Source organism: Triturus cristatus, chromosome 4_1 (genome assembly GCF_964204655.1).
Source record: "Triturus cristatus chromosome 4_1, aTriCri1.1, whole genome shotgun sequence".
NCBI classification, from domain to species: Eukaryota; Metazoa; Chordata; class Amphibia; order Caudata; family Salamandridae; genus Triturus; species Triturus cristatus.
In genome coordinates this window covers 110,828,115-110,842,537 of record NC_140585.1, presented here as the reverse complement: position 1 = coordinate 110,842,537, position 14,423 = coordinate 110,828,115, and the positions used below count along the sequence as shown (strand labels likewise).

Genomic DNA, 14,423 nt, shown 5'->3' with positions numbered 1-14,423 from the left:
CTTAAAGACAATGCAGAGGGACTTGAATGCCACTCTTTGTTTCAGGGGCAGCCAGTGGAGCTCAGCCAGAGCAGCTGTGGCTGAGGCCCTTCTCGTCCAGCCAAGAGCCAGCTTGGCGGCGGCAGATTGAATTCGCTGAAGTCGGTCCAGCATCGTGACTGGAGACTCCAGGAGCAGGGCGTTGCAATAATCAAGGCGACTGAGTATCGTACACCTGACTATCGACGCCCTGGCTTGTGCCGGGAGAAGAGGCAAGATTTTCCGCAGTGATCGGAGCAGGGCAGTGCAGATCCCCACAGTTTTTGTCACCTGGGTTTCCATACTTAGGTTGTTGTTCAACATGGCTCCCAGGTTGCGCACGGAAGGCACTGGTAGAGGTTTGACACTGAACTCCGGGGGCCAGAATTCATGTGGGAACTGACGGGGTATCTTAGTGCCGGAGCAGAACAGGACCTCCGTTTTCGCGGCGTTGAACTGGAGGGAGTTACTATGTAGCCATCCGGCCGTCTCTCTTAAGCAGTCGTGGAAGGTTGAGAACGGAATGGCATCTTCACCTTCCCACGAGAGGATGAGCTGTGTGTCATCCGCATAATTAATTGTTTTGACCCCAAATGATTGGATCAATTTGATTAGCGGTATAAGATACACATTGAAGAGGATAGGGCTGATGGAGGAGCCCTGGGGGACTCCCTGGGGAACTGCTGCAAAGGCGGACCGAAAAGGGGGGAGAGAGACAGCCTGTCTTCTGTCCCCAAGATAGGAGTGAAGCCAAAGCAATGCAGTGCCTTCCACTCCCACTTCCATAAGTCTCTGCAGCAGCCTAGCATGGTTGACCGTGTCGAATGCGGCAGACAGGTCCAGCAGTATCAGAGCCACTGGCTGGTTCCTGTCTGCACGCATTCGAAGGTCTTCCATGGCAGTCAAAACTGCTGTTTCTGTGCCGTGGGCGGGACGGAAACCAAACTGGTAGTCGTCAAGGAGGTTATTTTGTTCCAGGTGGGTGGACAGACATGAACTGACCCAACGCTCGACGACCTTCGCTGGAAAAGGCAGCAGGGAAATGGGTCGGTAATTGGAAAGACAGTCTGGGCTCAGGGAGGGTTTCTTTAAAAGGGGAGTGACTAGTGCCTGTTTCCAAGGGGTGGGAACAAAGCCACTCTGCAGGGACTGATTGCAGATTAGGCGCAAGGTGTCGAAAAGTTCCATACCAAAGTTTTTCCATATTTTTGGAGGTAGGGGGTCAAGTGGGGAGCCCGAAGTAATACCAAGCACAAGTCTTTCAAACTCGACAGCCGGGATCGGAGGGAATACCTCCATTCTAGCCAGAGGGCCAGAGCCGGGGAGCGACAGGTTCCGAGGGCTGGTGTCTGGTCTCGGCAATTCATCGGTTTCAGATGAGGGGGGTGATTCCAGGTTATGGATAATGGTGTTTATTTTATTGATAAAGAACACTGCAAGATTATCGCAGAGGGCTTGGGTGGGAGGTTGTGTGGAAGTAACACAATCCGGGTTGGTCAGATTTTTGAGTATTTGAAAAATACTCTTTGAGCTGTTTGTGGCATTGGAAATAATAGAGCAGTAATGTTTCGTCTTGTTTAGGGCAATGGCAGTTTTATACTTCCGGAGGTGTGTTTTCCAGATGGTTTTATGAGTGTCAGAGTAATCCTGCCTCCATTTTCTCTCAGCATGCCTACAAGCTAGTTTGAGAGCTCTTAAGGAGTCATCAAACCAGGGGGCCGGTACTCGTCTCTGGGGTTTACCCTTTTTCAGAGGGACGAGGTGTTCCGCAGTGCTGGAAATCCTTGAACAAAGGGATAGATAGTTAGCCTCCACCGATTGTGTAGTAGAGAAACTGTCCTCTACCTCAAACACTGGGCCATTCAGTCTGAGTTTGTCTAGGACCTTCCAGTCTCTGTATGGAGGTATATGACCGTGGAAAGCCGGTTTGCCATACCTGCTGCCTACTATGTGAAATTTGATCAGGGCATGATCAGTCCAGCACATTGGTAGAATGTCGCTCAGAGTAGCCAGCTGTGGGGAGGAAAAAATTAAATCTAGCTGGTGCCCTGCTATGTGAGTGGGTTTGTCCACTAGCTGGGAGAGTTTCATTCCTTCGCAAGACACTAGGAGATTGTTAAGGGCGGAATCTAGGCTGCCGTTGGGCCAAAGGTTAAAGTCGCCCAGGACAATCAAGTTGTTGTGGGAGGTAGCCATATTGGTGAGGGTGGTGAGCAGCGACTGCTGCTGAGTAGCGTTAAACGTTCCCGGCGGACGGTAACAAATCACCGCTGTGAAGGTAGTACCGAGATGACAATCCATTGAAAGGCCGAGTATTTCGGTCCCGACCACTGGGTCCATGGCAATAGTTTTGACTGACCAAGATGCTCTGTAGATTGCACCAACACCACCGCCCCGCCCCTTAGGTCGAGGGAGATGCAGGATCTTGAAGTCTTGTGGACAGGCCCAGTCCAGATCTATGTTGCAGTCGGAGTGGGTCCATGTTTCCGTGAGGAATAGAACATCAAGATGATGATTATCTATGAGCAGGGCGATTTCGTGGGAGTGTTTGGGCAGGGACCTTACGTTCAGCAAGCCAGCTGTGATTAAGCCTTTGCGCGCAAAGTCGTGCAGAGGATAGGCGGTGTCTTGGAAGGTCAAATGCCCCTCATGGGCGAAGTCTCTACGGAGGAGTAGAGCCTCGCGCGTCAAGTGAGGTGTGTTGCTGGTGGACGGGGATATCAGGGCCGCAAGTGGCTCACCAGGCGCTGCCGAGACGCGGACGAGCACAGACGAGCTTGCCTTAAGCGCGCCTTCGGCGCGCAAACGGCGCTCCCGCTGCGCTCGACCGCTGCGCTTGTGTGGCCGACACATTTATGGCGATGTTGTGGGCGTGGCCTCGCAGGGGGCGTGGCTCGCCTTCGAACCGCGATGGCGGGTAATTTGTGATTCCTGTCTCAGCGCTGATTGCCGCTGTCTCAGGAGTGCCTAGAGGGTCTGCTGGCGCGTGAGGGCAGCGCTTTAGTGCAGGTGAGTTTTAAAAAGTTACACACACAAAATACGAGTGAATTTTTTAAAATAGCGAAAAAGTACCGTCCTCCGGCTTTCCGCCTCAGAGGAGTTTCCAAATGAAGTTTAGTCGCGCTGCAGGCAGCGTTTATATGAGCTCCTTAGTGGGCGTGGCCTCGCAGGGGGCGTGGCTCGCCTTCGAACCGCGATGGCGGGTAATTTGTGATTCCTGTCTCAGCGCTGATTGCCGCTGTCTCAGGAGTGCCTAGAGGGTCTGCTGGCGCGTGAGGGCAGCGCTTTAGTGCAGGTGAGTTTTAAAAAGTTACACACACAAAATACGAGTGAATTTTTTAAAATAGCGAAAAAGTACCGTCCTCCGGCTTTCCGCCTCAGAGGAGTTTCCAAATGAAGTTTAGTCGCGCTGCAGGCAGCGTTTATATGAGCTCCTTAGTGGGCGTGGCCTCGCAGGGGGCGTGGCTCGCCTTCGAACCGCGATGGCGGGTAATTTGTGATTCCTGTCTCAGCGCTGATTGCCGCTGTCTCAGGAGTGCCTAGAGGGTCTGCTGGCGCGTGAGGGCAGCGCTTTAGTGCAGGTGAGTTTTAAAAAGTTACACACACAAAATACGAGTGAATTTTTTAAAATAGCGAAAAAGTACCGTCCTCCGGCTTTCCGCCTCAGAGGAGTTTCCAAATGAAGTTTAGTCGCGCTGCAGGCAGCGTTTATATGAGCTCCTTAGTGGGCGTGGCCTCGCAGGGGGCGTGGCTCGCCTTCGAACCGCGATGGCGGGTAATTTGTGATTCCTGTCTCAGCGCTGATTGCCGCTGTCTCAGGAGTGCCTAGAGGGTCTGCTGGCGCGTGAGGGCAGCGCTTTAGTGCAGGTGAGTTTTAAAAAGTTACACACACAAAATACGAGTGAATTTTTTAAAATAGCGAAAAAGTACCGTCCTCCGGCTTTCCGCCTCAGAGGAGTTTCCAAATGAAGTTTAGTCGCGCTGCAGGCAGCGTTTATATGAGCTCCTTAGTGGGCGTGGCCTCGCAGGGGGCGTGGCTCGCCTTCGAACCGCGATGGCGGGTAATTTGTGATTCCTGTCTCAGCGCTGATTGCCGCTGTCTCAGGAGTGCCTAGAGGGTCTGCTGGCGCGTGAGGGCAGCGCTTTAGTGCAGGTGAGTTTTAAAAAGTTACACACACAAAATACGAGTGAATTTTTTAAAATAGCGAAAAAGTACCGTCCTCCGGCTTTCCGCCTCAGAGGAGTTTCCAAATGAAGTTTAGTCGCGCTGCAGGCAGCGTTTATATGAGCTCCTTAGTGGGCGTGGCCTCGCAGGGGGCGTGGCTCGCCTTCGAACCGCGATGGCGGGTAATTTGTGATTCCTGTCTCAGCGCTGATTGCCGCTGTCTCAGGAGTGCCTAGAGGGTCTGCTGGCGCGTGAGGGCAGCGCTTTAGTGCAGGTGAGTTTTAAAAAGTTACACACACAAAATACGAGTGAATTTTTTAAAATAGCGAAAAAGTACCGTCCTCCGGCTTTCCGCCTCAGAGGAGTTTCCAAATGAAGTTTAGTCGCGCTGCAGGCAGCGTTTATATGAGCTCCTTAGTGGGCGTGGCCTCGCAGGGGGCGTGGCTCGCCTTCGAACCGCGATGGCGGGTAATTTGTGATTCCTGTCTCAGCGCTGATTGCCGCTGTCTCAGGAGTGCCTAGAGGGTCTGCTGGCGCGTGAGGGCAGCGCTTTAGTGCAGGTGAGTTTTAAAAAGTTACACACACAAAATACGAGTGAATTTTTTTTAAATAGCGAAAAAGTACCGTCCTCCGGCTTTCCGCCTCAGAGGAGTTTCCAAATGAAGTTTAGTCGCGCTGCAGGCAGCGTTTATATGAGCTCCTTAGTGGGCGTGGCCTCGCAGGGGGCGTGGCTCGCCTTCGAACCGCGATGGCGGGTAATTTGTGATTCCTGTCTCAGCGCTGATTGCCGCTGTCTCAGGAGTGCCTAGAGGGTCTGCTGGCGCGTGAGGGCAGCGCTTTAGTGCAGGTGAGTTTTAAAAAGTTACACACACAAAATACGAGTGAATTTTTTAAAATAGCGAAAAAGTACCGTCCTCCGGCTTTCCGCCTCAGAGGAGTTTCCATACCTCCCTGGAATCCCCCGGGTGTCTAGTTTTCAGAAATGTGTGGGTTTGGTAGGTTCCCCTAGGTAGCCGCCGAGCACCGGGCCAAAAACCCAGGTGACCCCCTTGCAAAACCAGGTCGTTTTGAGGTAGGCAATTTTCATGTCGCCTCAATACGTTTTTGGCCCTTGCCTGTCGCGGGTACTTGGGCCTCCCACACAAGTGAGGCACCATTTTTACTGGGAGACCCGGGGGGATGCTGGGTGATTGGAAATTTGAGTGAGCCCGGTGATGCCACAACTTTCCCACACAAAAATGTGTGAAAAATGTGATTTTTTCAGCTAAAATTGAGGTTTACAGGGGATTCGGGGTAAGGAAACGTTGAGGGATCCACGCAAGCCATACCTCCCTGAAAGCCCCCAGGTGTCTAGTTTTCATAAATGTATGGGTTTGGTAGGTTTCCCTAGATGGCCGCTGAGCACCGGGCCAAAAACCCAAGTGACCCCCCTTGCAAAACCAGGTGGTTTTGAGATAGGCAATTTTGATGTTGCCTCACTGCGTTTTGGGCCCTTGCCTGTCGCGGGTACTTGGGCCTCCCACACAAGTGAGGCACCATTTTTACCGGGAGACCCTGGGGGACGCTGGGTGGTGGGAAATTTGAGTGAGCCCAGTGATGCCACATCTTTCCCACACAAAAATGTGTGAAAAATGTGATTTTTTCAGCTAAAATTGAGGTTTGCAGGGGATTCTGGGTAAAGAAACGTTGGGGGATCCACGCAAGCCATGCCTCCCTGGAATCCCCCCGGTGTCTAGTTTTCAGAAATGTGTGGGTGTGGTAGGTTCCCCTAGGTGGCCGTCGAGCATGGGGCCAAAAACCCAGGTGACCCCCCTTGCAAAACCAGGTAGTTTTGAGGTAGGCAATTTTCATGTCGCCTCAATACGTTTTGGGCCCTTGCCTGTCGCGGGTACTTGGGCCTCCCACACGAGTGAGGCACCATTTTTACCAGGAGACCCGGGGGACGCTGGGTGGTTGGAAATTTGAGTGAGCCCGGTGATGCCACAACTTTCCCACACAAAAATGTGTGAAAAATGTGATTTTTTCAGCTAAAATTGAGGTTTGCAGGGGATTCGGGGTAAGGGAACGTTGGGGGATCCACGCAAGCCATACCTCCCTGGAAGCCCCCGGGTGTCTAGTTTTCAGAAATGTATGGGTTTGGTAGGTTTCCCTAGATGACCGCCGAGCATGGGGCCAAAAACCCAGGTGACCCCCTTGCAAAACCATGTAGTTTTGAGGTAGGCAATTTTCATGTCGCCTCAATACGTTTTGGGCCTTTGCCTGACGTGGGTACTTGGGCCTCCCACATGAGTGAGGCACCGTTTTTATCGGGAGACCCGGGGGAATGCTGGGTGGTAGGAAATTTGTGTCAGCCCAGTGATGCCACAACTTTCCCACACAAAAATGTGTGAAAAGGGTGATTTTTTCAGCTAAATTTGAGGTTTGCAGGGCATTCTGGGTAAGGAAACGTTGGGGGATCCTTGCAAACCATACCTCCCTGGAATCCCCCGGGTGTCTAGTTTTCAGAAAGGTGTGGGTTTGGTAGGTTCCCCTAGGTGGCCGCCGAGCACCGGGCCAAAAACCCAGGTGACCCCCCTTGCAAAACCAGGTCGTTTTGCGGTAGGCATTTTTCATGTCGCCTCAGTACGTTGTGGGCCCTTGCCTGTCGCGGGTACTTGTGCCTCCCACACGAGTGAGGCACCGTTTTTATCGGGAGACCCGGGGGAACGCTGGGTGGTAGGAAATTTGTGTCAGCCCGGTGATGCCACAACTTTCCCACACAAAAATGTGTGAAAAGGGTGATTTTTTCAGCTAAATTTGAGGTTTGCAGGGCATTCTGGGTAAGGAAACTTTGGGGGATACACGCAATCCATACCTCACTGGAATCCCCCAGGTGTCTAGTTTTCAGAAATGTGTGGGTTTGGTAGGTTCCCCTAGGTGGCCACCGAGCACCGGGCCAAAAACCCAGGTGACCCCCTTGCAAAACCAGGTCGTTTTGAGGTAGGCAATTTTCATTTCGCCTCAATACGTTTTGGGCCCCTGCCTGTCGCGGGTGCTTGGGCCTCCCACACAAGTGAGGCACCATTTTTACCAGGAGACCTGGGGGGACACTGGGTGGTTGGAAATTTGAATGAGCCCAGTGATGCCACAACTTTCCCACACGAAAATGTGTGAAAAATGTGATTTTTTCAGCTAAAATTGAGGTTTGCAGGGGATTCGGGGTAAGGATACGCTGGGGGATCCATGCAAGCCATACCTCCCTGGAAGCCCCCGAGTGTCTAGTTTTCAGAAATGTATGGGTTTGGTAGGTTTCCCTAGATGGCCGCCGAGCACCGGGCCAAAAACCCAAGTGACCCCCCTTGCAAAACCAGGTGGTTTTGAGATAGGCAATTTTGATGTCGCCTCACTGCGTTTTGGGCCCTTGCCTGTCGTGGGTACTTGGGCCTCCCACACAAGTGAGGCACCATTTTTACCAGGAGACCCGGGGGGACGCTGGGTGGTGGGAAATATGAGTGAGCCCGGTGATGCCACAACTTTGGTACATAAAAATGTGTGAAAAATGTGATTCTTTCAGCTAAAATTGAGGTTTGCAGGGGATTCTGGGTAAGGAAACGTTGGGGGATCCACGCAAGCCATGCCTCCCTGGAAGCACACGACTGTCTAAATTTCACAAATGTATAGGTTTGCTAGGTTTCCCAAGGTGCCCGCAGAGCTAGGGTTCAAAAACTACAGCTAGACATTTTGCCAAAAATGGTCATTTTTCACTGTGAAATTGAGGTGTGACCACGTTGCGTTTTGCGCCGTTTCCTGTTGCGGGCACTAGGCCGACCCACACAAGTGAGGTACCGTTTTTCTCGTAAGACTTTGGGGAACGCGGGGTGGGTGGAAATTTGTGGATCCACGCAGATTCCGGAACTTTCCACCACAGAAATGTGGGGAAAATGTGTTTTTTTTGTCAATTTGTTAGGTTTGCAAGGGATTCTGGGTAACAGACCCTGGTGGGAGGCAGTCAAGTCACCCCATCCTGGATTCCCCTGGGTGTCTAGTTTTCAAAAATGTATAGGTTTGCTAGGTTTCCCAAGGTGCCCGCATAGCTAGGGTTCAAAATCTACAGCTAGACATTTTGCCAAAAAATGGTCATTTTTCACTGCGAAATTGAGGTGTGACCACATTGCGTTTTGCGCCGTTTCCTGTCGCGGACACTAGGCCGACCCACACAAGTGAGGTACCGTTTTTCTCGTAAGACTTTGGGGAACGTGGGGTGGGTGGAAATTTGTGGAGCCACACAGATTCCGGAACATTCCACCACAGAAATGTGTGGAAAATGTGTTTTTTTTGTCAATTTTTTAGGTTTGCAAGGGATTCTGGGTAACAGACCCTGGTGGGAGGCAGTCAAGTCACCCCATCCTGGATTCCCCTGGGTGTCTAGTTTTCAAAAATGTATAGGTTTGCTAGGTTTCCCAAGGTGCCCGCAGAGCTAGGGTTCAATAACTCACAGCTAGACATTTTGCCAAAAAAGGGTCATATTTCACAGCGAAATTGAGGTGTGACCACGTTGCGTTTTGTGCCGTTTCCTGTCGTGGGCACTAGGCCGACCCACACAAGTGAGGTACCGTTTTTCTCGTAAGACTTTGGGGAACGCGGGGTGGGTGGAAATCAGTAGATCCACGCAGATTCCGGAACTTTCCACCACAGAAATGTGGGGAAAATGTGTTTTTTTTTGTCAAATTTTTAGGTTTACAAGGGATTCTGGGTAACAGACCCTGGTGGGAGGCAGTCAATTCACCCCATCCTGGATTCCCCTGGGTGTCTAGTTTTCAAAAATGTATAGGTTTGCTAGGTTTCCAAAGGTGCCCGCAGAGCTAGGGTTCAAAAACTAGAGCTAGGCACTTTGCCAAAAAGGGCAAATTTTCACTGCGATATTGAGTTGTGACCACGTTGCGTTTTGTGCCGTTTCCTGTCGCGGGCACTAGGCGGACCCACACAAGTGAGGTACCGTTTTTCTCGTAAGACTTTGGGGAATGCAAGGTGGGAGGAAATGTGTGGATCCACGCAGATTCCGGAACTTTCCACCACAGAAATGTGGGGAAAATGTGTTTTTTTTGATAATTTTTTAGGTTTGCAAGGGATTCTGGGTAACAGACCCTGGTGGGAGGCAGTCAAGTCACCCCATCCTGGATTCCCCTGGGTGTCTAGTTTTCAAAAATGTATAGGTTTTCTAGGTTTCCCAAGGTGCCCGCAGAGCTAGGGTTCAAAAACTAGAGCTAGGCACTTTGCCAAAAAAGGGTAAATTTTCACTGCGATATTGAGTTGTGACCTCGTTGCGTCTTGCGCCATTTCCTGTTGCGGGCACTATGCCTACCCACACAAGTGAGGTACCATTTTTATCGGGAGACTTAGGGTAATTCAGATTTGTAAAGGAACTTTTATTATCTATTGACTTTCGATGCATTTCTGCCTTCCAAATGAAAGATATTGTGTAAAAAAGAAGTAATTCTAAAAAATGACTGATAATTCTCATGCTAGTATGAGTATTCCCAATTTCAGAAATGTGCAAATATCTACTGTTTCTAAACTCTATATTTTGTTCCCATTTTAGAAATACATAGGTGTCTTTCATACCGATTTTTCCATGTACACATATTTACAGAATAATTACTATATACCCGGTACATAATAAAAAACCATTGCAAGTTGCTGCTCAGTTTTTGGCTCTGGGTTCGTCGGGTTCTTGGTGAACCTACAAGTCCTATATATCCCCACAACCAGAAATGTCCAGCGGATGTAATGGTATATTGCTTTCAAAGAGCTGTCATAATTAGAAGAAGTTACAGGTGAAAACGTTGACACAAAAGGCTGTTAGTTTCTATAAAAAAACCTTGATGGATCTATACAAATGACCCCTTGCTGAATTCAGAATTTTGTCTTCTTCTCGAAAATGTATAGCTGTCCACGATCCATTATTGCTTTTGTACCCATTTCTGCCATTAACTGGAAGGAGGTCAAAAGCACAAAAAACAGCAAAATTAGGCTATGTCCCAGAAAAATGCCAAAACTGTGTAAAAAATGTTGGGTTTCTGACAAAAGTCTGGTATCCCCGAAAAGCTGGGAAAATTGTGATTTCAACCCCACAACCCCTTTTTTGATAACGTTTGCAGGGAAAAACCCAGATGCTTTCATTTACAGCCTGTTTTTCCAATTTTTACAAAAAAAAACAAAATGTTGCTGTATTTTGGCTCATTTCTGTGACCCCTCTAGGAGAATCCACAAACCCTGAGTACCTTTAGAATCCCCATGATGTTGGAAGAAAAGGACGGAAATTTGGCGTGGATACCTTATGTGGTCAAAAAGTTACAGGGGCCTCAGCGCGCACTACCCCAAATAGCCAAATAAGGGCGTGGCACAGGAGGGGAAAAGGCCTGGCAGCGAAGGGGTTAAGAGACATATATCCAACTGATCCCCACACTTAAAGCAAGAATAAGACCTGTATGAAGTATCTTGCCTGTGCCCTCAGCCTTCGAATCTGAAAGGCTTGAAAGAACACAATTCTCAGTGAGTAGGGATGGTTTACCCAATACATATGCTAGTAGGAGGTCCACCACCCATCATTGAGGCAGTACAGTCTCTCCTTTTGCCAAAGGATCAGGTTTCCCCCATGAATATGGGAACTGAGACTCTGGCAGGGTCCTTCCAGTCTCTCTTCAAGATATTTTAAAAACTAGTAATCACAGGCACCCTGGGAGAAGAGGGCCTTTGGAATTGAGGAAGCTGCTCCCTACTTGTGCTTCACTTATCCTCCTCCACAGGCAGTTGAAGATTGTGAAAGAGGTAGGAGACCACCGACTTCAGCTTCTCTATCAAAATACATTTCCATCTAGGATCAGACAGATCAACCAGAAAACCTGCCACTTCTTCATCATTCTCTGGAGAAGCCCAGAAGGAGCAGGAGAACAGAGCTAGAAGCAGGATCTGCGAGGAGACAGGAGAATCCTGAGGCAATTAAATCTTCTTGCAGCAGCATTTATGTGTCTCAAAAAGGCACCTCAAAATCTTCTGCAGATCCTTATCAGACGCAGAGGAAACCCCAGATCCCTGTCCCCTGTTCTTGACTTAATGTAGTTATCTCTCAGTGACAGGAGACTTCCTGAGATGCTTCCCCATTATAACCACAAGCAGGCACCGGTGAGACGGTCCACTTCAGTACCCACCTGGGTCCATAACTGAGAAGCCCACCAAGTGCTTGATCAATATTAAATGACACGCAAACATCCAGACCCCTAGGTTTTCTCATAAAAGAGAGACTCTGTAAGTTCCCAAGGGGCAGGGTTTACTCTGATGCATATATTCTGCCCAGCACTCAAAGCCAAGGTTTCACCCTTTAACAGTTTTTACTTGCAAAAATGCAATCTATATTGTTTTAGCTGCCAAGATGCCACTTTCTTTATGATCTATTCTGTATATTGTACTGGTTTAATTGTGTGACTGTATTGATGTAATTTTATGTCACCTTAGAACTTGATCTTGTAGAATAACTTATCCTGTTTAGCTCACTATAGTTTTCATGCACTGTCACTTTCTAGTGCCATATATCACCCTTGCTCTTGCAATGTAGCTGCTCAATGGTTCAAATTGTGATTATTTCTTTTATTGTTTTAACTTTAGATTTTTTGATGTACGTTTATGATTGCACATGTAACCGAAATAAAGCTTATTTGTATTTGCACTGTCTTTACTCGCCCCCTCCCTTTCCTTTTTTACTTTTTCTTTTCAAGAGGAGCATATTAGAACTCTAACAGAGTAGAAAGGAAGCTACATCAGCCATAGGGACCACATATTCAGACACTACCCCTCTGCTCACTGCACCGAAAAGTATGTTCTACTACTTGGCACCCCTGGCTATCAAGAAACGATTTAGAATGCAGCACCACTATACAATTCCCAAAAGAACGAAGGCTGTATTTGACATAAGTAAGAGAAGCAGATTGTAGCCCACCATCCCCTCAGAGCCACAACAGGGGAGTGAAGAGGACTCTTGAAGCCCGAGCCGGTGTAGATTTAAACCAGCCCTTAACAAACATTAGAACATTGGTGCTCCATGCTTCTACGGGCCGGTAAAGGCCCGCAGAGCAACATTCCAATATTTTACAAAAGCTTCTCGAAGCTCGAGAGGATTTAAATCCCCTCGAGCTTCGAGAAGCCTTTGTTTAATTTGTTGGAACATTCTGCCCTCTAGTGGCAGAATGTTCTAATAGCCTTATAGCCCTTCGTAGCAGGGCTATACCGCTATTAAAGTCCCGCTGCTTTTGTTAAAGTCCCTCGCCTTCGGATCGGGCCTTTAACGCTGCAGCGGGCCTTTAATAGCCGGTATAGCCCGCTACGGCGGGCTATAAGGCTATATTAGGAGCAAAGTAGAACATTCTTATGACTAAACAATGTCTTTGATATAGGGGACTCAGGGGCTCATTAGGATGGCGGACAGACTTGAGTCCATCCGCCATCCTTTGGTAAACTGGGACCGTCCGCAATACATGCGGCGGTCTCGCATACCAAATCAGGATGTGACTGCCACCATGGCAGTCGCATTTTGGTTTTTAACATTGCGGCGGATGCTGCTCACAGCAGGACCCACCGCGAAGTGAAAAACCATGTTGTGCATTTCATTGCACTATGTGACAGGCACCGCACGGTGCCTGCCAAGTAGTGTTGTGAAATGTAGGGGGTACCATGGGTACCCCCCAAGTGCACCCTCACCTCCCCCCAACAAATGGTGGCCCGCAATGGCCCCCCCTAAGTAATCCCTACATGCCTTTCAAGAAAGACCTGCAATTGCCACCATCATAATTTGGTGGACGGTGCCTGCTAGGCACTGCCACCATTTTATGGTCCCTGGACCGTCCGCCAGGCAATTCGAATGATTGCTTATGGCAGACCAGTGGCGGACGGTCTTTCCGTCCGCCGCGGTCAGGAGACGATTCCCCCTGCCATCGCGGGGGAAACTCACAGATGGGAGGACCGCCACCGCATGGCTGGCGGTGATGGTCCTTCCACCATCCTAATCGACCCCTCAATACCCCTTTGCAAAGCCCCACAGCCCTCAGGAACTGACAAGAGCACAAAAAAGAACAAGCAGTGCTGGGAAAAGCCGTGAATTTATGGGTAAATCCCCATTCCAGGGACAGAAAGAGAAAACAGCTGTAGGAATTGTGAGCAGCACTTGAGAATGGGCACATTCACTCATGAAGGGAGCAATGGGATGAGGAAGGAGAAGAGGAGGAAATACCATATTTCGTTCCCAATTCATGTCCTTTCCTTGTTAAAGTAAACGAAAATAGAATTAACTAATTAGATTGTTGTTTTTTTACAGCTGAAGTGAAGAATTGCGCAAAGATGGCAGATTGTATTGTCCCCATCCCATTCTTGGGATTTCCCTTCAACTGTTGTTCTCGTGACTTGTGCAACGATAAACCGGTGATGCAAAGAGGCACTTCCAAGTAACAGCCATCATAGATTCGGAGCAAACGACGACAGTTCAACAAGTTGGTCTCCGAGTTTAACTCAAGCGTGCGATATATTTCTGCCCTCATGTCACGAATACAATTGTCTATTTTTCTTTGTCACAGAAATTACGTTATTGAATAAGTATTCCTTTGTTTTTTTCTGTAATTATTATTATTCCTGGCATTTCCTTTTCAGTGGCATAGAAAGCCTTATAATGCTGATAAAGCTGATGTCAACAATATATCTAGCATGTTTCTTCAAAGAACCCTCAGCTTGTTTTTCTTGAAATTTGCAAATTCCAATTCTATCATTTTGAATGATTATTTTTCTACACTTCTTTTCTGCTTCTTCTCTGTAACAGTTTTAACTCTTGAAAGTTCTTTCTGACTGCGCAGTTGCTTAAACAATGTAGGACTTGCATTTTTCCCCAAATTATATTTTCTCCAAAAACTTAGCTTTTGTGATTAAACTCTCATTATTAACCTGCAAAGAAAGTCATTGTCTTGATTATCTGAACATGGTAGCATGGTTGAATGAATGGATGAGTGGGAAATGTAAGAATATGTCACAGGATAAGTATCTAACTGAGAGCCCGGTGAGTGAGTGCATGAATTAATTCATAGATGAATTGACTCCATGGATGAATGGTGGATGAAAGTGGTGACCATAAATTGATGGATGGATTAGTGAGGATAAGGATAGCCTCTCTCAGCAGTTTACTATAAAAATACTGCAAATTACCAATATTATGTTAGCTCAATAT

The 14,423-nt window shown here is 48.5% G+C and overlaps 1 long non-coding RNA gene across 1 annotated transcript in view; it reads left to right on the top strand.

Annotated features, from left to right (window-relative positions):
- The window catches only part of LOC146844055 (uncharacterized), a 128,620-nt gene extending 114,466 nt beyond the window's left edge, over window positions 1–14,154 (top strand). The window contains exon 4 of the long non-coding RNA XR_014981119.1: window positions 13,527–14,154. This is a non-coding gene — a long non-coding RNA (uncharacterized LOC146844055). The remainder of the gene's footprint in view (window positions 1–13,526) is intronic.
- The last annotated feature ends 269 nt before the right edge of the window (window positions 14,155–14,423 follow it).